The following is a 24,699-nucleotide window of genomic DNA, read 5'->3' on the forward strand; positions in this document are numbered from 1 at the left end:
CACACAATCTTCACCAACCATCTCTACAACCAACTCGTCTCCAAAAACACCAAAAACAACTCCACAATCATCATGCATATCTTCATCATGATGACTAATAACATCACTCAACACATCACCATATCTAGAAGAAATAACAAGATCCTCCTCACAAACCAAGGAGTCCAAACCAACATTGGAACTTAAGACAACAAGATTGGGAATATTAGGAAATCTACTTCTAGAACTTCAAAAAGAGGAAGTCCAATATTACAAGACAAAATACTCATGAACTTAAACAATAAGTCCAAGATTACAAGAGGATATACCAAACAAAATCTAACCTCTAATGTTGATGTAGACTAGAATGCATAGTCAATATCAACATATGTTGCACTTTATCCTTCTTTGTCTTTCGCCATGTTTGTTGTTGTAGACTCCTTTGGTGGTTTGCAATTATTTCCTCTATGGCCCAATCTTCCACAATTCTTGCAAGTATATTTTGTGAAGTAGGACTTTGATTTGCGGTTTCTTTTCTTGCAAGTTTGCATTGTTCCAACTTTCTCATTTTGATACCATAGGCTAGCTCTCCTACATAAGGTATCAATTCCATGCTCTTCTTTTCTTCAAGGAGAGAGTTTGTCACACTTTCTAAACTTGGAACTGGTTCTTTTTCTTTTATTATTTTGACTATTTGGTTAAAGTTGGATTCCATACTCTTTAGTATTAATGCTCCAACATCTATGTCTTTGATTGGTTCTTCAACATTGGAATGTTGGGTCTTCATGCTTTTCATTTTGTTGACTATAGAAGCAACAATTTATCCACCTTCCATTTTTTAAACCATAAAAATAAATCTTAAGACTAGTAATGGAATGTTTACCTTTGGTTCCAAATGTAGTCTCCAATGTATGCTGTGCTTCAAATGCAACCTTTTCCCCATCTACATGATGTACAAGCTCATCTACAAGACTAGTGACAATGTTTCCTAGAATTTGTTCATCTTTCTTCTTTTGCTTAGGGGTCAATTGAGCTACTTAAGCTTGAGTTGAGGATCTTGTAGTGACTCTAGAAGAACTTGATGTAGCTCCAAACTGTTGATTCTGAGCAAAAGGTATAACATGCCACAACTTCTTCATGAGATACCCTTTCATCTTAGCTTGCTAGGTATGGAAGGCAATTCCATCAAACTTTGTTATCTTTGAATCCATGACAAGGTTTGAGAAAGAGAAAAATAGTGTAAAATAGTTGAGAAATGATTTTAGGGAATTTCTAACTCACTAGATATGCTCAACACATGAGAAATTCAAGAGAAAGTGAGCTCTTTGTGTTTTTGGCTATGGCTATTTATAGGGGTTCTTGAGTAATCCACTAATAGCTCTCTATTGGATTACAATTTCTTTGAGTCCTCTTGGCTGAAGTTAGCACACTATATGACCCTCAAATACCCTATGATAGCCTTGGGAATAATCCCTTCTCTATGGAGAGAGAGAGAGAGAGAGAGAGAGAGAGAGAGAGAGAGAGAGAGAGAGAGAGAGAGAGAGAGAGAGAGAGAGAGAGAGAGAGAGAGAGAGAGAGAGAAAGAAGGTTGTTTTCATGATGGCGAAATTTGTTCTAATTTTGGGGATTTTGGCAATGTTGAGCTATAGAAGGCACAATGTCAATGTTTGTTGTAAGAGAAAGGAGTGCTTGAGTTACTAATAAAGAAACAATATTAATAAGAAAAATTAACAAATGAATATTAATTAGGCCCTTCAAAAAAGGAAACATAAAGAATTATTGAAAATTTAATAAATGATTATTAATAAATGAGTTATTAATAAAGAATTTTTGACTTGTACTCTTTTATTAATTTTCTTTATGTTTAATATCACTATTCATCCTATAACTGAATTAAATATGGATACATTCTCAAAATTTGATTTTTTTTGAAATAAAGTGTACAATTCAAAAATTGAGAATGTATCCACATTTAATTTTCCTTAAAAAGTAGAATATAGGGGGAGAAAAAGAAAGTTGGTTTTGTCGAAGGTAGTCCCTGCGATTTGTCTTTCCAAGTGTGAGTAGATGAAGGGTCCAGTTGGTTACTTGCATCCATACCAAACATAAAGATAAGAACCTTAACATCTAATGTGTATTGCACGTGTTGATTTGGGATCCGATGTTGTAATCTTGATCGCACTTACAAAGATGTTACAAATAATAAACCCTAAAGAAGAATATCAATTTTGTCATTAACAAACAATGTTGATTAAAAAATATTATTTGATTATTATCGTTATCCAACATGTACACCTTTGTCTTTACATGATCACATTAAAAAATATCACACAAGAACCTTTGTTTGGTACATACAATCAAAAGGCTACTTTCAATATTTTGAAAGAAAACACATTGCATAAACTAAATCATGATGAGGATGAAAAGAACTAGATTTAAGAGTTTATGTTACTAAGCATACTTAAAAAGATGAAAATATAGACCTAGTGTACATAAACATTGATTGCATAGAAAATTCATGAGTATCATTGAGGATCTCTTAGTCTCAAAAGTATTTTAACAATGTGGTTTATTGTCTTAGGGTCCTTATAGGAATTAGAACATCAAAAATAAGATTTGAGACCATAATTATCCATTTGTCCCAATACTAACCATAAGGATTTGATAACTCATATAAGAAGAGAGTACAGAACATTGTGCAAAATATTAGTGTTAAGAGACACATTTTATCTTAAAATCCACACATACTAACCATAATAACTTGCACCTAGTTACTAGAAAATATTGCCATGTGAAACTTATCTCATTACTCCACTAACACTATTTGTTTCACGACTCAACTAACACTATTTATTACTATTATGATTCATAAAGGTAAATGAGCTATGAGATTATGGTAGCTAGCAATGTATAAACCATGTAGTTAAAAGGAGGAGGTATTCTAACAAATTATATCGCACATATCAAAGCATAACATCCAATAATTTCAAAATGCACTACTTAAGTCCTTCTCATTTGTACATAGGTAAACTACTTGTAAAACAAATCTCAAGCATTTTCATAGTTGAACCCTCATGCAAAATGATATCATTGAGATGATAAAAGAAATATGTTCAGAATACAAGAAGTACTATGCTACCTAAGTAGAAATATTAGAAGAAGATGACCATACATTTATGGATTACAAAAGTCTTTTGGGGGACATCAAGGGCCTAGCATGGCATCCCTAAAAAACATTGTTTGAATATGTTTCAAATCATTGCTCAATTTATGGTGCATGAAGAGTCATATGGAAAAAATAGGCTTGAAGCCAAAGTTGAGAAAAATTACAAAACAATGGATAAAAAGGTGAAACTAATTGTAGGTTAAAAAATTTGGAGATGTAGAGGCAGAGGAATACGGAGAGCCAAACTTGAAGATATAGAGACCGAGCAAGATATTTGAAGAAGAAGAGGATTCAAAGCTTATGAAAGATGTTGAAGACCTTGAACTTGTAGAAGAGTAAGGGGCACATGTTGGAGGATGTGTAGGTTTTAGAGGGGGTGGATGTCAAGACACTACGTTTCTAAAGTGTAAAACAAATGAGTTCTTCAATATTATAAGATTTTAGTGTATGCCTATGGAATGAGTTATTCAGTGATTTCTGTGACCTATCAAGAGTAAGTCAGTGATGAATGACATAGGTTCTTCAATATTATAGGATTTCAATGTATGTATATGGAACTAGTTATTCATTGATTTATGTGAGCTATCAAGAGTAAGTTAATGATGAACACCATAGTCTAAAATATCAGTTTATATGCCGGATATGTAATTGACCAAAAGTAAATCATCAGAGACCATTACCATTGTGCCAAAACTTATTTTGAGTGGTGCAAATCTTTCAAGTTGAAAAATATAAAAAATGGACATATTTGCAAAAAAATGCATTTTTGGCTATTCTGAAGGGATTTTTGCAATTCTGCCTACGTTAACTTGTCAATCAAGTCTATTTTCTTTTATTTAAGTACCTTGATGACCTTATCCTATGTTTTCATGTGAAAGTTATAGTCAAGACAAGTTGTAGCTAGGTACAAAAAAAAGAATGCAAGAAGAGCAAATAGCAAGAGTTTGTGAGGCAAAAAGCATGGAAAGTAACAGTGAAAAGCAAGCTTAACCTACTATAAATGGTAATAATTAGAGATCTAAGCCATTGTTATAAGCTTGGGTAAATAAACAAGTGATTTTCTTCTATGATTAATAGGGTTGAAGTAAAAGACAAGTGGTTCTACCTCTTTATGGGTGCCTTTAGCTTAAAAAGGCATGCCTGTAATAAGAGGTTATTTTTGAGATAGATCTAAAGATGTCTTTTCTTATTGTTGTAGGTAAGGACCAAAATTTCTCATTTGGCATACTTATTTTTGTGATTTCTTTGGATCTCTAAGAGTGATACTGAGCTATTGTCTTAGATAGAGTTTGCCTAAGCTATTATCTTAGCCATAGTGTGTATTTAGCTTGAAGGGATTTATTGCAACTATGCAAAAGAGTAATAGAATTGGTTGTTGGGTCTATCTATTTTTCGTGTTCTACATTATATTGAAGAGTTATTGTTTAAATATTTATTTATTCCATCTACTTCTCTTTTCCTTGCTCCCCAATTGATTTAGGCTTAGACCTTTTCAACCCTCGATTTTGTGTGTGTGTGTGTGTGCACGCTTACATGTAGGTATGTGTAGTCCCATTCAAATTACAAAGCTATTGTTAACCCCAACTCAAGACGAAAGCAAAAGAAGTGAAATGAGAATGAAATGGAATAAGTTGGATGGAGAACAAGCAAAGACGCAAGGGCAGCCTCTAAAATCAAGTTAAAGGAAAAAGTGTATTTTTAAGTGAAAGGTGCCCCAAAACTTTTGTGAAAGAGCACCAAGTTCCCTCCTATGCAAATCGTAAAAGGATAGACGAGCATAGGCTAAAGAAATAGGCCAAGTAGAAGGGAATGGAAAAGAGGACCTTGGCACAATGGCCAGTCATGTAAAAAAGGGGATGGGTGCCCATGGGATTTTAGGGCATGTATATAAAGTTCAAAAAGTGAATGAAAGCTCATTCTTTGGTGTGTGGCAACAAGAGACTCTTCTTCTCTTCTCTTTGCTTGCTTATGTGTGCTTAAGAGAGGGAGTGTGAGAGTGTGAGGAAGTGAGTGTGTGAGGGTGAGGGATCAAGGAGGTGAAGCTCTCCACTATCTCCTCTCCTCTTCTTCTCTTCTCTTCTTTTCTCTTGTCTTGTGCACGACTATGGAGGATGGAGCTTGGAGGTGGAGGCTTGAGGATGCTTGAGCTTGCATCAAGAATCATGGAGCTATTGGTGTGCCTAAGGGAGGAGGCAACTCATTCGGGCATCAAGGTAAGCTCACTATACCCTGGTAGGATCGAAGGCACGTCGGCTAGGTGAGCTTTTGACGCGAAGCGGCTGCTAGATAATATGACAACGGACCAAAGTGTTGCAGCATTAGTGACATTGCTACTGGTAGGGTTAGAAGTTAGCCAAGGCTCTAAGAGACAATAAAAAATTCCCATAGTAGCAAAGTAGTTGAACAAATATCAGTCGAACGATGACAACAACAGACCAAAGTGTTGCAGCATTAGCGACATCGCTACTTGTAGGGTTAGAAGTCAGCCAAGACTCTAAGAGACAATAAAAAATTTTCGTAGTAGTAAAGCAGTTGGACAAATATCAATCGAACGATGACTCGTACAGCTTCATAGAGCAATTCGAGCAGGTCTGTGAGGCCAACGGCCTCACTGATCTCACTCAACACACAATCTTTCCATTTGTGCTTAGGCGATCAGGATAGGACCGGTACATGAGTCTAGATGTCGTTGAGCGAGTTAATTTCAATGGCCTGAAAAATCTCTTCATTAAGAGATTCTCCGAACTAGGATACTCCAACAACCTGCTAGTGCAACTCATGAATGTCAAGTAGAGGGAGAAAGAGGACATCTGAGATTACGTGACCCATGTGAGGAGCCTCTTCAAGAGAATCCCTATGGGTGAGAGACCAACCAAAAGAGCGGTGTCCATAGTGTTCACATTAACGGAATACGAAGTGAAGAACTCTACAAAGACTTGGCAAACAACTCGAGCCTACAACGAGACATGTTGACAAGGGTCTTTGAAGAAGCTATTAGAGTGGATGACCAGCTCAAGGAGAGAAAGCTATATGAGCTCGAATTGAGAAGAATTCAATGCTAGGAATTCTGAGAGAGCTTGAATGCCAAGCGAGACATCAGGCCCAAGTGCTCAGGATAAAGGGAAGGCCACTGATTCAAGACAAGAGCTAGCAGAGATGAAGATGGACATAACCAAATTGCAAGAGATGACGAGAAAACCAATGCGCCCACACGTCCAATGTGTGTACTGTGGCAGAAACCACCTCCCAGTCGAGTGTCAAGATCCTAGGTCACAAACTTGCTCTAATTGCCGTAGGTTTGGCCATGATGCCATGCATTGTTGATTACCTCAGAGACTCCCATACTTTAGCCTTATAGTCAATCCTACCTTGCAAATAGGATGCTGAAATTCTTTGGAAGGGGAGCCCCATTGGCCCTCTTAGCACTTGATGACACCAAGTCAACCATCCCTAGGACAAAGATAAACCGTACAGGTATCCCTAGATCGCTTGGACCCTAAGTAACCCATTCATCGAGTGATACTCTAGTCCATTATGTGGAGGATCAGAATGGTGAAGAGCCTTATGTACACCCTTACGTATCATATGATGAAGAAGGCAATGCAATCCTTATGACTATCAACTAGTACTAGTGATGGCATTAGGTAGAGGGAGAGGCAGAGGCCTAGGAGGGTAGACCTAAGAGCCAATTGTGTGTTGGCACCCAAGACACGTTTTTTCGTGTTGCCCCGAGATGGAGCAAGCAAATAGAGACAAGACTGACCTAAGATGCATTGAGTGTGGAATCACTTATCTCTTTTTCGATTGCCCTAGCAGAAGCCATCCTCTAGTTTGGCAAACGAGCCATCAGTCCCATTGGGGTCGTTTGGTGTCGAGACACTCAACGGAGAGGCCACACCTATCCCATTACATGTCATGACCAGCACGCAGACAAAGCATGCCGACATATCATTGCCAGGGACTAGCAATCTCAACGCAACCTTGAGCAGAAATAAGAGTCAGAGACAGAGGAATAAGAGACTAGATGCTAAGGTCACACACTCAAAATTGAAAGTGCCACGGCACTTCCTATTAGAAAGAAAGTCACTGATGCAAAGGCAAAAACATCAACTCCAAAGACAACTGAAAAGGGAAGTGCTAAGGTCGGGGAGTACCCCAACCTGAAGTGCCAACTTGAAGCCATCGAGAAAGCAAAGGAGTGGATGAAAGAAGCCCAAGAGAACCTAAAAGACGCTGAGCCCATACTAGAAGACAAGATCGATGATCTCTCAAGCATAAGCATGCCAGTCTCACCCCCATGACCAAAATCGAGGGATGTGATTGCACCACAAGTAGTGCTGCTTAGGCAAAGTCTAAATTCTACGAGCCAACAAATTAATCAAGGCCATTGACCAAGAGCCGCGGAGTTAGGAGAGAGGTAAGTAGTTAGCAATCTCTTTAATACATTGGTGACTACCCCTGTGACTGTAAGCTTAGGAGACCTACTTAGGCAACATCCAACGCTATGGTAAGAGCTGAAACAGTGGGTTGAAGAATCAAATGAGCAAGCTATTTTAAAATTGCACGAGGATGATGCAGAAATACAAATACGGAGCCTAACACTGTACTATGTGCCTAAGTACTTGCATGTTAATGATTTCTAGGAAGGCACGGAGATGCATGTAGTTCTGTCGGTCTTAGCTCTTGGAGATGTCACAATAAAGGGAATCGTAGACACAAGAGTGAGAGTTAGTGTGCTAAGCCATGTAGTACTCCAAACTTGGGGTAACCCATCGATGGAGACGACTAGGTTCAACGTCACACTGGCTAATGGAATGAAGGTAAAACCATTTAGCGTGTTAAAGAATTGGCCAGTGAAGATCTTAGGAGTCTAATTTTCCATTGACTTTATAGTCATGAAAGGAGTGGACTACGACATCCTATCAGGCCGACCTTGGATGCACAACGCAAGAGTCATAGAAGATTGGGGCAACGGTCTCATCTTCCTAGGCAATCAAATGGAGACTATAAGAGTAGAGATGGACACTTGGAGGACTATGCCGGTTGATCTAGATGTGCCATCTGCACCATGCCCAAGGGTGATGGCTAGATTAGGAAATCCTACGGGCCCTTAACCAAGTATATCCCGTGTCCTGAGGACGAGAGAGACTAGATGCATGTTTTTGCTACCATCGACCTGCCATGCTCGACCAATGAGGAGTACGAACAAGCCATCAAGACAAATTTGCAAGCCCAAGGACACATCCTTAGTACTAGTCTATATGATGGCTGGAAGCCTATGTGGAAGACCCAACCCTATCACATTCCAAGTCCTGAACAATAGACAAGAGCTCCTCGAGATCTTAGGATATTTGATTGACAAGTTGGTTGGAAATCTAGCAACAAATCTCAAGTCACTCCAAGATCTCTTGGATGAGCCTAAGTGGCGATGGTCTAGGGTGCACGATTTAAACTTGATGTACAATTGGGTCTTAGTCCCCAACCAATGAGAAGAGACATATTAGAAGACTTAGGAGATGATGAGCAGTCGGACAAAGATAGCTGTGACGACGAATATGAAGACTGTTGTTCATTCAGTGATGATGAGAGCGAAGGGAAAATAAATACTATAGAATATGACACTGGGGGACATGTAATCAAACAAATATGAGTTGACTCTAGACCACGCAAACAGAATTCCTTTAGGATAGAGAGAGGAGTCATGCACATGGATTGCAAACCTGGTTGGAGCACATAGGCACAATTGACTACGAGAAGGCAGGCCTAGCCTAGTGCCGCACCATTGCTGAAGAACGGACTCACCGATCTGCGACCACCAAGAGAGACTCCCTCTTCTAGCGAAGATGAAGAGTCCAATTCTAAGTCAGAAGTTAGCTTAGATAACGGTCTTGACATATCTCAACCTTCCAAGACTAGATGCACCAAGGGGGACCTACTCGTTCACCTAAGGCATCGACGGTTAAGGGAGGAAACGACGGAAACTGCCTAAGGATACAACGGTAGAAGAGAAGTGAAAACCACAAGACCTACCAATTTAGCGATTCACAAAATTCAAAAAAGGAGATAGGGTAGTGAACTTTCTGGGAGCCAAATGATAGAGGCAAGCAAGTGAACCAATCAAAGGACCCGTCAAGGTCAAGGAGGTCAATTTGGCTAGGGAAGGGGAGACATCCTGACCTGTCTTTATAGCTGATGAATTGATTGAGGAAGAGGAAGAAAGTCTCATTTCTCTCTTACGAGAGTATATAGACATCTTTGCTTGGTCCATAGAAGAGCTCAAAGGGGTAGACCCAAGTGTAGTGACTCACAACATACCTATAACACCCGACACAATGTTGGTCAAGTAGCAACCGTATTCCATGAATCCAAATCATGCCCATGCCCGTTAAGGAAGAAATTGACAAGCTAATGAGAGTAGGATTCATCTACAAAATTGATCACATGGATTGGGTTTTGCCCATAGTCATCATATTGAAGATTAGAGTGTGCATCAATTACAAAAAGGTGAACGCTGCTACGAAGAGAGATAACTATCTATTGGCGTACACCGAGCACATGCTCGACAAGAGAGCGACTGGAAAAGAGGTGTACAGTTTTTTGGATGGCTTCTCTGGATACAATCAGGTGCAAGTGCATCCTAATGATAGGCATAAGACTACATTCGCCCCACTAAGTGGGGCATCTTTACCTACATAGTCATGCCTTTCAGGTTGACTAACATGCCAGTTACCTTCCAATGACTTATGTGCACCATATTCAAAGATATGCTTAGGAAGGAGTTAGAGGTCTTTGTAGATGACTTGTGTGTTCAGTCTACTTGGAGGGAACACTTAAACAAACTACGAGCGGTCTTTGAATGGTGTCAACTATATCGTCCCTCGTTGAACCCCTTGAAGTGCCAGTTTTGGGTAAAGCACGGATGCATCCTAGGGCATGTAGTGTCAAAGAATAGCATTGCCACACGGACTTCTTGAAGGTCAGGATCATTGTTAATCTTCCAACCCTAACTGATTACAAGGGCGTTCAGTGCTTCTTAGGCCATACAGGGTATTATCGGTGATTTGTGTTGAACTATGCATTGATTGCTAGACCTCTATACAAGCTATTGATCATATTCAAATGGACCGAGGAATGCCAACGCACATATGAGGAACTGAAAAAGGATTTAGCCACTGCACCAATTCTACGACCCCCAAATTGGACACTCATGTTCGATGTGCACATTGACGTTTTGAAATTTTCCATAGGAGCTGTGTTGTGCTAGCCTGGTGAACACAATCTAGATTACCCAGTGAGATTTTCTTAGCAAACAACTCACTGAGACCGAAATGAATTACTCAACAATGGAGAGAGAGGGTTTGGCCATGGTATTTGCTGTAAAGAAATTTCGGCATTATCTTTTGGTGCCATTTACCTTCTTTGTTGACCATCAAGCCTTGTTATATCTTGTTAATAAACCTTGTCACTACAGGGTGCATCACTCGATGGCTACTTCTACTTTTAGAGTTTAAATTCTTTGCAGTGGTGCGTAAAGGGAAGCAACACTATATGGCTGACCATATGTCTCACATCCCCATAGGAGAAGCTGCTGGACAAGGCATTATAGACCAACTGCTAGATGCTCATTTATTTAGCTTATCTAGTAAAAGAGATTTGTTTAGAGCCGACATAACACCGTATTGGGTAGATGACATAGTCCAAGGGCTGGAGCACGAACTACCTAAACGACCAATAGAAAAGGCTTGACTTAGGTGACTCATCCTGAAGATCCAATCCTATCAGTTGATAGCATGCCAACTCTATAGTTTGGGGCAAGACGGATTGTTGCACAGATGCATGTGTGAGCATAAAATGCATGACGTTCTCATAGAGGCGTGCGGCAAAATCATAGAAGGACACTTCAATGGAGACATGACAGCCCGCAAGATGTTGTAGTCCCAGTTGTGGTGGCCCACTCTTTTTTGAGATGCAACACAATTTGTAAAGCACTGTGATGAGTGTGAATGGACTAAGGTCCCTATTGTAACTAAGGATTACATGGAGCTAACCCCAATCATTGCACGACAACCCTTCGAGAAATGGAGGATGGATTCATTGGACCCATTAGTCCCACTCCATAGTATTCACAAGCTAAGTACATCATTGTCACCATCGATTATCTAACGAAATGGGTAGAAGCACGAGCTACAAGAAAAAATGATGTTGGGACCATTGCCAAGTTCTTATGGAAGCAAGTGATCTCATGATTTGGCTACCCCATTGAACTTGTTAATGACCAAGGCACACACTTCATCAATGAAGTGATAGCTCATCTCCTATCCACCTTCCTAATGATCCATCGGAAATCTTCCCCTTATTATGCTTAGGCAAATGGCCAAGTTGAATCCACAAATAAAATCTTGGTGAACGTCCTGACCAAGGTAGTCTTTGCTTCGTGCAGTGGTTGGGATAACAAGTTGATGGCGGCCTTGTGGGCCTACCACACGGCTTATAAAATAGTTGTGGGTCAAACTCTCTTTAGGTTGACCTATGGAACTGAGGCAATTCTACCCTTAAAGTTCTTCATTTCTAGCTTGAGGATAGCCCCTCAAGAGAGATGGGATGGAAAGGAGGCATGGACGGAACGCCTGATTGAGCTCGAACACTTATCAAAAACTCGGCTTCTAGCCATCCATACGCTAATATGTGACAAGGCAAGACACAAATTCTGGTTTGACAAGCATGTCAAGTGACGAGACTTTGAACAAAGTGACTTAGTACTGCTATACTCAGTCAAGGGATATAAATAGAAAATGAACTTTAGGGGGTTAGGACCTTTTAGAGTTCGGGCCATCAGCCAAACTGGAAACGTAGAACTCGAAACCCTGGAAGGTGAGGGCATAGGCTTCTTCAATGGGGCGGCCACATAAAGAAGTACTACCCTCCCACACACCCACTGCATGAGCCTCCAATGCTAGAGTCCCTTGTCAATGTATGAGTAGCCACTATCACTGAGATGGATGATGAGGATGAGGAAGTTGTAGAACCAGCTTACCTAAGCATAACGATCACTGCTGTTGAGCACACATGCACCTTCAATGCATTGATCGATGAGGGAGCTAACTTTAATGTCTTAACTCATGATCATTGGACCCAAATTGGCAAACCACAATTACAGCCCACTAACGCTAAACTCAACCCATATGGGGGACTGATCATACACACTCTTGGGAAAGTGAAGGCTATAGTTTCTATCAAGTCTGAAAGCATGCCGATGATCTTCCATGTGTTACCCAACACTAAAGATGCAGGCACAGAGTTACTGTTAGGACGAACCTTTAAGAAGCAAGCTCGTTGTAATGCTGACTACGAGTCACAGCGTATCCACCTAGCCATAGGCAACATCCGCATAGTTATAGCTTTCAGCAAGGGCTGCATGACTCCTTCCAAGTCCGCAAAGCCACCAATAGAGAAACTTGCCACCAAGTCTAAGGAGGGGGATAGTGCTTCGTCACAATCCACCAAGCCTCAAGACCAGTAGATCATTGAAGTCAAAGCTAAGGCCCATGAGCCAAAGCTTCAATGGATGCCTAAACTCTCAAGGATCACACCTAGGAGTAGAAACCCATAACACTGCAAGGCTAAGAACCCCACCTCGTGCCCTAGGAGCCCAAGATGCAACTATAGATATCGACGTACGATCAAGCCGCGATGGGTCCCCAAGATCCTATTGCAAGTGCAAGGCTATTACGAGGGTAATGCTTGGATATGGATTCCTAAGGCCAAAACATCCAAAGGCACTAATCGAACACTAACCCCAAGCTTGACCACACAAGGCCACATGACACATCCAAGGCCAAGGCCACAAAAGCCTCTGGATTCAAAGCCTTCAAAATCACAAACACACAAACCAGTGAAGACCGAGCGAGTCTATCAACCCCAATCATAGCCTACTACTAACACACATGCCATGACTAGTCCTATAGCTCATGGAATGTCACTCAAATGTCATAGTGCACCATTAGTAGAGCCACAGCCCCCAACCTACTATACAAAAAGTCCAACTACAAGCTCAGGAACAACCAAAGTAGCCACCATCAGAGCTAATGAACTCTCTAGTTTTGTCAAACCCCAACCCCCTGCCAGCCTTAGACCCTCTTATGAGTGACAATTGATTTTGACAGTGGCCTTGAACTTAGCGGAGAACGCACGGGATGATGTGGTTGCTTGTCTTAGACACTTAGATGCCACCTTCATGTCGCTTGCTAAAAGCTATGACTGCTTAGACTTGGGACTCTTGGGCGAGCTTATAGCGACAGAAGTATGGACACTCCCTTATTCTTGTGAAGAATCAGAACTTGCGTTTGTCAAGGATTTCGAGGCAGCTGAGAAGCTGATTGCCACTGATGTTTCCCATGAACAAGCGTAGAAACAATGCCTTATCACCTCGTATGACAAGTGCACAACTTATGCCAATGATCAAGAGATAGAAGACTTGAAACAACTTGCTGACAATGACTCCCCTTTCTTGAGGAAATGGTATGCTCTTTGCCTTCAATGGGAACTCGAAGAATGTTAGATCATGACAAATGTAGAGCAACGACATGCAATTGAAACATCAGAGTATGTCCAACTTATGTCGTGTCAACGTCTTATAGGGTATTAACAACCATTCGTGACCGACCCATGGAAGAACACATTCATGGACACCCCTACTTAGATCACATCCTCACTGAGGAGGAACTGCACATTGCTAGTCACGTAGACTCTAGTGAATTCTTTCTCGATGTCCTTACTTACATCACCTAGGTAGGCATTCAACCTTTCGACATGGACCGATACGCTCATATGGAATATAATCCAAACTTCTATGTTTGGCTTGTGCAAAAGTAACTATGCCCATGCCCATGCGCTGAACACCCTCTATCCTCTAACCTTCAATCCTAGGAAGGATTCTTCTCAATTGCAAGGAGGAGGGGGTAAGGGGGTAATGTGAATCAAAATCAAATCAAACACATAATGAAACAAGAAAATGAAAAACATACCTTAAAAGCCTCAATCCACACCTAAGAACAGAAAAGGAAGGAAAACATTAACTTGCAATTGAGGAAAACGTCACAAAATTTTGAAATAAAGCTTGAAGGAAAAGTCTATTTTTGTACTAAAAACGTTTCAATTTAGCAAGCATGAAGTCTTTTCTTTCAACAAGTAATTGTTTTGGAAAGCACTAATGGTGAACCATGGTTCATGATAGGATCTAAAGATGTCACAACAAGACTCAGCCCATTGCCTTCCCTTCACAGAAGAGGAACGACGAGCAAAGTATGGCCTTTCCCTTGGAAATTGGGCCTACAACCAAATCAAATTCAAGAGCATTCACAACATCAAAGAGGTGGTGGCCAAGGAGGAGGTTGCCACGACCACACTGAGTGTGTGGAATTCTTAAGGACATACGACCCTAATAGGGAGTGTGGGATGGTAACTGTGGGGAGGGGAGAAGGAGCCAAGCAAGTGCAGATTCCGCTTAGTAAGACCTTGGTAGATAAGGCATTGGGATAGGAACGAAAGGTGGAAAAGAGGCAGAAGAGAGATGTTTATGCCATGCTAAAGATGAAAAAGAAAAAGGTCTTGACAAACGATGGCATAAGCATTCAAGACATCCCGCCTCAGAAGTTAGAATGTAGGCTAAGAAAATCCATTACATCTTCTCCAACCAAATTTACAACTCACTTATGCACAGGATCAGTGTGCCCATGCTGGAGAGCATGGCAACTCACTCGTTGGATGAGGTGGATTGAAATGGCTATGTACAAAAAACCATTGATCAATCCGCTAAAGCACTAGCCCTTGGAAGCTGACCGGTTGGTGGAGAGTCCCTAGTGTCAAAAGGAGGTGAGAGAAAGAAGCCTTTAGCCAAAGCCTTGTTCATTGAGTATGGAGGAATCTTAACTACTCTTATCCAAGAAGTGATAAAGGAGGCATAGGATGGAGAGGAAGGAGCGGATGAAACACATGACAGGTCACCTCCGTATCATGATAGAGAACAATCAAGTGAGAGGACAACTAGTGAAGAGGAGGAGAACAAGAAGCTCAGTCCAGTAGAAGGAAATAAAAGAAGTCTAAGAAGAAGATGACACAGGAAAAGCAGGAGGAAGAAAGGAAGAAAAAGGAGAAAGCAGATTTGTAGAAAGCTAAGAAAGAGTTAAAGAAATAGGTGGAGGAAAGGAAAAAGAAAGAGAGAGAAGAGTCTAAGAGGCTGGAGGTAGAGTAAAAAAGAGAGGAAGAGAAAGGCTATTGAAAAGGAGAAGGTGTTGAGGAAGAAGGAAGAGGAAGACATCAAGTTGGCCAAACATAGGTTAATGGAGCAACAAGGTGAATAAGACAAGATGGACACTTTGAGCCCGAGGAGAGATGAGGGCTTGAGTTCAAGCACACATGTGCATGAAGGCATTGCAATCGTAGTGTAGGAGGGCAAGGGCAAAGCCCACATTGACCCCATTCCACCCCTCATGCCAACTGTAGTAGTGCAGGAGGGCAAGGGCATGCCAACCGCAATGTAGGAGGGCAAGGGCAAAGCCCCCATCGACCCCATTCCACCCCTCATGGTACCTATCCCCACAACATCAATGCCTACTCAGGGCACCCCGGCCATGGTAGATGCCAATAATCTTATGGCCTAGGTGCAGTACTTTGTTAACAAGGAACTAACTCAAGAAAAGAGTGTGGAAACCCCAATCGTAGGGCAAAAAAGATGCTGAGTCAAGGAAGAACCCTAAGCGGAAAAAGGTGGGAACTTCCACAACTCCCATCCCCACAACTATGTTCCTACCCGCTAACTACGATGAGTATGTCGTGGAGCTACTCTCTTAGCTGGAGAAAGCCAAGGAGGAAAAGAGAATAGTGGTGCCACGGGCTAAGTTGGAAGCTGAGAAAGAGTCAATGGTGGCCTTCCAACAACTGGAAAAAACCCGGTAGGTGGCCATGTATCAAAAGGAAATTAGCGAGCTAAAAGCAAAGCTCAATACCAAGGAAGAAAAGAAGGAAGCTTGGAGAAAATGGCTCAAAGATGAGAAACAGGAGCAGGTTGGACTACAACGTGAATATAAACTCTTAATAATGCAGAAGCTTAGTTGAAGAGATTCCAACTGGGCATGGATGAGCTTGCTACTGCAAGAGAAGCAGAGAGAGGAAGAGCATCACCGAGAGATCGAAGACATGGTAGTAAGGGTTATGCTAGAGATAGATGAGCAGGATAGGTTGGAGAGAGAGATTGAGCACTTGAAAAAGGAGGAGGGGATAACTCAAAAGTGGAAAGAATAGGAATTGGCAATAACAACCTTAACACAGAGGCATGGGGAGAGCTTCGAGGAGATGACGAAGAGAGTAGAAGAGTGGGCAACCCACAATGAAAGGAGGGTGAAAATCTTGGTGTGGCATCTAGCTCAAGTGGAGAAAGAAAAAAAACTCACATTGAAAGCAAAGCAGAGGCTGCCCAAGTGGGCTTTGAAACTCAGCAACGTCCCTTCCTAAATACCTTACTGGATGTCACATAAGTTGAGGAAGGAGAATCCATAGAAGCCATAAAGAAGAAGCTAGGGATAGCACACAGGGCACTGAGAGCAGGCCTGTAGATGCTACCACAACCCATGGGAGTTGGCCTTAGCCCTGAAGAGCAATGCCACTATCTCCTGTCGGAAGGCCTAACCCCACAAGAATTTGAAGCACTTGGATTCACAAAAGGGGCACAACAGACAAGGCATAAGGAGGAGGAGGCTGAAATGAACTTTGAAATGGGACCGTAGGAGAAAGATCTTGGCCCACTTTCTCCTTCCCCATGACTAGATGAGCAGCAACAAGCAGATGCCTCCACAAAAAGAAAGGCATCACTGAGAGAAAGGAGAAAACAAATGGTGGAAGAAACAAGACAAAGATGGAATGCCAGACCAGTAATAGCACCACTTGTACTTATCCCACCATGCAAGGACAAATTCCTAGCAAGCTTCCACACCAACCTTGTGATTTGGGAATAGCAAGAAATGGCCACGAACCCCTTCGATCTTAATTTCCAATTCCCCACCAACCTACTTAGAGTTTTTCCCATCAAGGTGGTGGAGGAGGTGATTAATATTGGAGGCAGGCTCGGGGAGAAATGGCTGAAGGAGAGATAACAGAACCCCACTCCATGGGGCGATGAAGATGCTGAATTTTGGCAAAATAAAGTTTTTGAAGTGCTGAGGTCTGTGCCTAGTTATGAATGCCAACATACATGGAGAAGGCGGATCTATGATGTGAACATGGACACTGCAACACTCAACCCTTCGAGTGGAACAACCCAACGTTCATGCCATAGCCTCGAAGGGTGGGAGTGAATTTTGACCCCAATGTCCATGGTCGGTATGACTTTTCGATAATCTATAATCCACATTGTACTACATATGAAGATGCCCTTATTTTCACATTAGAAAATTTGTATGATACCACGTTCCACTTCATCAACAAATTCTCTTTGTGCTGCCCTAAGCCCGCTTTTATTACCACATGTAATTATCTTAGATTGCTTAGGATACTCCATAGGCAAGAACCTACTCCATAGGAGCGTGGCTCCTAGCCCTCCATTTTGATCCTAATGCTATAGATAGTTGCACAATGGCTCGACTAATGATGCGAGTTGCACTATTACCTTCAGTTTGCTTAGCTCTTCTAGAGGATATGAATGATAGCCACTTCACCCACTACAATCATCCATTCCTCTCCACCACCACCGCCTTCAAGTCTACCTAGACCTCAAGGGGTATCTCCAAAGCCACCAATTCCTTAACAAATCTATTAAGACTCCTTCTCCGCCTCACTCTGATGAAAAAGCTAGCTTCTGTCATGACTATGTAACTCAAAAAAAAAAAGAGAAAGAAAGAAAGAAAAGGCAAGAAAGTACAAAACAAAAAGAAAAACAAAGAGAATGGAAATGGAAAGAGAGAATCACACGAAGGCACAGTGAGCTACACATAAACCACATCCACTGCACCTAGGGGTTCTCAAGTTAGGCACATCCGATGGCCTCGATTGGTTGGCTCCATGTCTAAACCCCTAGCCCTTTTTTGATCCCCCACTACACATGCTTAGGGCACCTCAAGGGCAAGACATACCTAGGGAGGTAACACTTGCCTATGGTTAGACCTGTCTCCTTGAGCTGCAACCATTGCACCACACTTTTGCATGCACGGGGGGTCCTCAAGTATGGGACATCACCAAGGTTTCAGACCCAGCTCCCCATTCCACTAGCACAAGCACGATGCACTACACGATGAGATAGACACTCCCCCTAGGTAGACCACATCTTCTCTTTTCAGGTATTCCCAGATGTTGCAACCACCAACATCAGAGGCATCGTCATCCACTCAACATACCCTTGGTCTCCAACAACACAATCATTGCCAAGCTCCTCAACCACTACCAATCAATACAAGGCCCCATCATCCACTTAGCCAACCACCCTTTGAAGCACTAGACCCTCAACAACAAAGCCCCGCAATGTGCCATGGGGGCTGGCACTTGTCTAGGAGGGGGGGTAATGTTAACTCCAGCTCGAGACGGAAGCAAAAGAAGTGAAATGTGGATGAAATGGAAGAAGCAAGACAAAGAACAAGCAAAGGTGCAAGGGTGGCCTCTAAAATCAAGTTAAAGGAAAAATCACATTTTAAAGTAAAAGGCACCCCAAAACTTTTGTAAAAGAGCACCAGGCTCCCTCCTGTGCAAATTGTAAAAGGGTAGATGAGCATAGGCTAAAGAAATAGTCCAAGTAGAAGGGAATGGAAAAGAGAACCTTGCCACAATGGCCAGTCATGTAAAAAAGGGGATGGGTGCCCATGGGATTTTCGGGCAAGGAATGCCTTGATTACTTAAGCAAGTGTTTGATCGAATCTATTTGGAATCAGGATAAAAAGGAAGGATGTGCTAGGCTTCCCCCAAGCTAGCCATAGGGACCCTACTCCATGAGGGTCATGTTCACTACTTCAGAGAGCTCAAGACTATCAGCCCTATTGTGAGAGATCACTTAGTAGGGAGTTAGTTGGGTAGGAGAAGGTGTGGGTGCAGGCAGGGGAGGGGGGGGGGGCTCTAGTAGCAAATCCCCCTACAGTCCTAGGATCTGCCTAATGCCTACATGGCTCTAGATGGGATCTTGAGGCCTTGATACTAGTTCAAGGGTGGAATATTGGTGTGTGAAGATTGTCAATTGAGATAGTAGTGGATGATTGATTTTTGTATATAGATAATAGGGAAAAACTTGTAATAATAACCTTTCAAGATAATAAAGGAACTGTTTGATAAAGACTTCTTTTATTCTATTTATGTGTTCTGAATTAAATATAAAAGGCCTAATTAAGGAAACTATTTGTATATGTTACACATGACCATGGTAGATAATTAGTTAACTAAAGATGATCTCTTAAGCCAAGGGAAGCGGGCAAGCATGATCCCTAATGGACCCATCCTACATCAATGTGGTTTGAGTTAGATGGGAGCTTCTTTAAGAACTGCATAGACTAAGTTTAGGAATTGGTAGATCCCTTGATTCCATGTCATTTTAGGGGACTACTGTGAGACTATGCCTAATGGGCAGAGGGGTCGATGTGCTACACTCCCCTTCATTTCTCACTCTCTTAAAACCAAGTGTGACATGAGTTTGCTTTGGTTTGAGTGCTCCTACATAAAGTGGGACACTTAAAGATTAATAATAGTAGACTTTAGGTTACCCTAGATGTGCCATAGGGACCTGAATCCAAGTCAATCCTAGTGGATTTGATGAGATTACTTATGTTTTGATGTGGATTTAGTGAATCTAAGTGAGAAATCCTATAATATTCCAAGTAGAGCTAGGTAATGTCACTTAGAATTCTCTCGTGATGGGCCACAATAGCATGACATGGAAAGAAGTTCCATGTGGCATGTTACACGTGGTATTAGAGTGTGATACAATCTTAGCAAAGATTTTTGTTTTCTAAAGATTGATAATCTTAATGTAAGATTCTTAAGTTGTTGCATGCTAATTGGAAGAATGGACCTTTGGCAGAGGATGGAGGCATGGGGACACTTTTTGGTGTTTTGGGTAATATGCATGATGGCCTTGCACTCTCTTAATTTTGAATGGTGGAGTCAAGTAAGGGGCATTCTTAACTATCTGTATGAACCCTCTCCACTATACCAAGAGAGGAGATGGGTCTAGGATGGGTGCTATTGTTACATCAAAGTTGATCATTTCTCATACATGCAAACAAATCTTAAGAGGGTCCAATGGACGGAAAATTTTCATGTCATTGAGGCTTTGATTTTCTGAAAGTCCAAGAGGAACCTCATGATGTACACCAAAGGCAGCCGCAAAATCTTGTTTGGACCGCTACATCTATAATGAAGTAGCTGGGGTGATTCCTATCAATAGGGTGGTTGTTCAAGGTCATCGTAGTTGCAACAATTTCCACGTTGAAGGTCCTCTAGACCTTCTCTTTCCCCAATATAGATTATTGGATATTGATGGCGATTTCCCAACCTATTTCCCTATCAATATATCAAATCTTCACTCTTAGAAATCCTATAACTCTATTATCAAACTATAAGCTTTTGAGTTGAAAATAAGATAATCCCTTTCTACTTATTTACATGGATGGAGTCTCTACTTGTAATAAATCTAGCTTCAGCCATATTTAATGAAAGATATTTCCACTACTTTCACAAGAAATTAAGTTATTAGTTAAGATTGTATTTTGAGTGCTAAAATTTTAAGATGTGTTATCATCACAAAATGATAACAAGTAAGCAGAATTATATCAAAATTACATGAAAACTTATATTGGAATTGTTGTAAAAAAGTAGAATATTGCACCAAATCCCTGTATACTAAAGCGTGAGAGAAGAATTACATTCTCAAAAAAGTCAAAATCCTAGAGTTTGATAGGAAGAGGAAAGACATTGAATCTGAGGCAAAGATCTGGATAGATTCCACGAAGGACTACTTTACTGCTAGAGGAACTATTCCTACCAATTAGGCCATGATCGCAAGTTAAAGTTGGCTAGTGAAGCCTATTTATGGTGGAAGCAATGGTGCAAAGACCGAGTGATTTTTAAAACTACCATCACTTGGGAGAAGTTAAAAGAAACAGTGTGTGGGAGATACTTGCCACTGGCTTATCGCACATGGAAGATGAACAAGTTCTTCAATTAGAAGTAGTTAGGGATGAATCTAGAGGCATACTATTCAAAGTTTGTACCAATCCTTAAATATTCACCACTAATGGACATTTCATAACAGGTGTCCAAGTTTTTTGGAGGATGAATGCTCCTGTAAATACTCACCTTGCGTCAATGCGACCAATTGATCTCCAAGATGCACTAATTCAAGCAACATTAATAATCTAAGAGATCCAACCTAAGCAGAGAAGTGGCAAGCTTTGGAATCAAAATTACCAAAACACGAATCTAGCTACAGAAAGAGAGCCAAAACTAACATAGTTGGGAGCTTTGTACCAATAGGGGCCAACAAAGAAGCTGTTAGATATTTCCATTGCAATGAAGTCGACCATTTGAGAAGGGAGTGTTCAAAACTTGACTAGAACTTCCACTCTAAGGGTATTTTTGTGGGCAAAACCAAGCTATCAGAGGGAGAGATACTAGAGTAACCCTCAAAGAATTAGAAGGAGATGAAGATCTACCTTTGAAGTAGAAGTTGAGAGGGCAATAGTGCATGCTTCCCTCCATTAGAAAGGGCCAAATTGCTAGTTCTTAGCGATTCAAGCCCCAGCAAGTTATCAACCTAAAAATTTTAAGATTTTGATTGATTGTGAAAGTACCAACTCATTTATCTCACCAAAATGTGCTAGAAGGTTAGGAATAGGCACTATGCTTGCATTAAAGCTAGTTGTGGAATTGGAAAATAGAAAGGATGTACCTTCTATACGTAGCAAATAGCCAAGGTGGAATTTAATGTAGAATTCAATCTACATAGGATTCAAGGTTATAAACTTAAGAGCCTATGAGTATTTGCTAGGAATGGACTTGTTGATCCCCAACAATGCTCAGATTTATTGTAGGAAGGGCCAAGTCGCATTGTAGGATTTGAACAGTGAACTAGTAACCACTCAGGGAGAAGTAGGGAAGCCCAACAATTGGCAAAAGCTTCTTGCATGGTCAAAGGTTTAAGAAAGGGAATAAATGTCTCTACCTAATCAAACTTAACAAAGTTGAGTAGGGAAGTAAGTTTGAGAAAGAGCCATCTTGGTTGAAGGAATATGTAGATGTATTCCCAGAAGGGTTGACTGAGCTTCCTCCTCAAAGGGGAGTTGATCATGAAATCAACTTGGGGGCCACCTTAGTTGCCAAAAGACCCTACAAGATGTCTATCCTTGAAGCTATTGAGTTGAAGGAGCAACTCAAATAACTGTTGGATCATGTATACAATTGACCAAGTAATTCACCATGGGGAGCCCTAGTGTTGTTTCAAAAGAAGAAAGATGGAACTCTCTACCTCTGCATTGATTACCATGGGTTGGAACCAGGTGATAGTCAATACAAAAACTTGACTTAGAGGATAGATGAGTTGTTGAATGCTTAGGAGTTTTATTTAATACAAAACCCTCTTAAGATGGATGCAACATCATTTCATGTCCCCTTAACAAATGTTTCATATAATCTTTCCCATGCATGTATAGTCTCTGTAGACTTGCAAACATAAAACAATCCTTTCTAAGTAAAGACTTATTGCTGCTTAATACTTTATCAGATAGAGTGAAGGACCTAGTCTGAGTGGTTGAAGGTGGGGTGTTACATAGTTCCATCAACTCCTATCGCATCCACACTTGGGAGTGTTGCAGCTCTTGCAATGCTAGAGCTATGCCTTTTTGGGGCCATGACGATACACTATTCTTCCACAAACTTCAAATGGCTTGATAGGCTTTTTCTTGGATAGGGTGAACCCTGATGGGGGACAAGGGAGGTCCCTCATGCAAATAAAAGGGTCATTAGGAGAGAATAGGCTCGCAAAGGGTAGAGGCCTTGAAGGGGCAAAGGTGGTACGAATGAAGAGGAGGTTGGCCTCACGAAACTAGGGAAACTTACCTTTTGGGTTCTCCTTTAGCTCCTCCTTGGCTTCTTCTCTATGTAATCATCCCTCACTCTCCCTATACCTCTCACCTCTCTCTCCCTCTTTTTTTTTTGCCATCACACACACACACACACACACACACACATTTGGTGGTGTAGTGTAGCAGTGCTCTCTCTATTGCCCTGGGTTGGGGAATAGTGTAAAGGCATGTAGCCTTTATATAGGCTAGGGGAAGGTTACCTTCTCCCCCCTCCCTTAGATCTCCCTCTCCACATGCGTACCAAGATTGTAGTTTTGATTGTTTCCCCCTCCCGTTCATGGCAATGTTTGCCGCATGCTTGCTACCATGGAGCCTCCTAACAATGATGTGCATGATGATGGTGATGATGATGCCACTGGCAACATAGAAGATCAACGTGGAGGCTGGTGGTAATCTTGCAGGGTGATAAGGTAATTTTAATTTGGTTAAACATTTAAATATTTCAATTATTTTATTTTTACTAACCTTCTAACTCTTGTTCATGGGGGCTGATATTCACATGTGAGAGAAAGGAGAAGAGAAAAAGTAAATTTCTTTCGGCTTGAGGCATGAGACATTACATCCTCCTCACATTTAGAGGAATCAAGAGGTCCTCTTCTCAAAGGAAATAGGGGAAACTATTTACATACTATATCTTCATCAATCTAGGCAGCATCCTCTTCAAGATGGTCCTTCTAATAGATGAGATATTCTCTAAGGGTTGTGCTTCTCAAAATCCTCTCTCTTACATTAAGTATCCTATCTGGTTAGAGCTCAAGGACTCCTTGGCTTGACATTACAACTTGTTGATAATCAAGGATATAATCTAGGTTTACTACATAAGACTTTAGTAACCTAACATGAAATACATTGTGAACCTTCAAGCATTCAAGAAGTTGTAGCTTGTAAGCATCTGTCTCTATATACTTGAGAATCTTGTAGGGTCTACAATATCTTGAACTTAGCTTCTTGATTTCTCCCAAAGATAAGGAACTCTTCTTTGGACGAACATGGACAAAAACCATGTCTCCTTCCTTAAAGATCTGTTCTTGCCTTCCTAGATTAGCAAAGCCTTTTGCCAATCCTTGACAATCCAAATGTCTTGCCTAACAGCCTTGATTTTTTCATCCATTTCTTCTAACATTTTCCTAGAAGCTTCTACCCTTAAAGTAGGATCAGAGAAATTGAGCAGTATAAGACAATTTTGCCCATACAATGCTTGGAATAGAGTCATTCGGATACTCTAATGATAGGATTCATTGTAGGAAAACTCTAGCAAGGGTAGATATTGTATGTAACTCTTGGGTTCTATGCAATAATAAACTCTAAGTATGTCCTCAATGACTTGGTTAACCCACTCTATTTGACCATCAGTTTGGGGATGGTAAGTTTTGCTAAAAGTTGGGTTCCAATAGCCTCAAATAGACTCTTCCAAGAATGTGACATGAAAAGAGAATCATGATCATT

The sequence above is a fragment of the Lygodium microphyllum genome, chromosome 15 (genome assembly GCF_053477565.2).
Source record: "Lygodium microphyllum isolate KBCC chromosome 15, Lygodium_microphyllum_v1.1.10, whole genome shotgun sequence".
Classification (NCBI taxonomy): domain Eukaryota; kingdom Viridiplantae; phylum Streptophyta; class Polypodiopsida; order Schizaeales; family Lygodiaceae; genus Lygodium; species Lygodium microphyllum.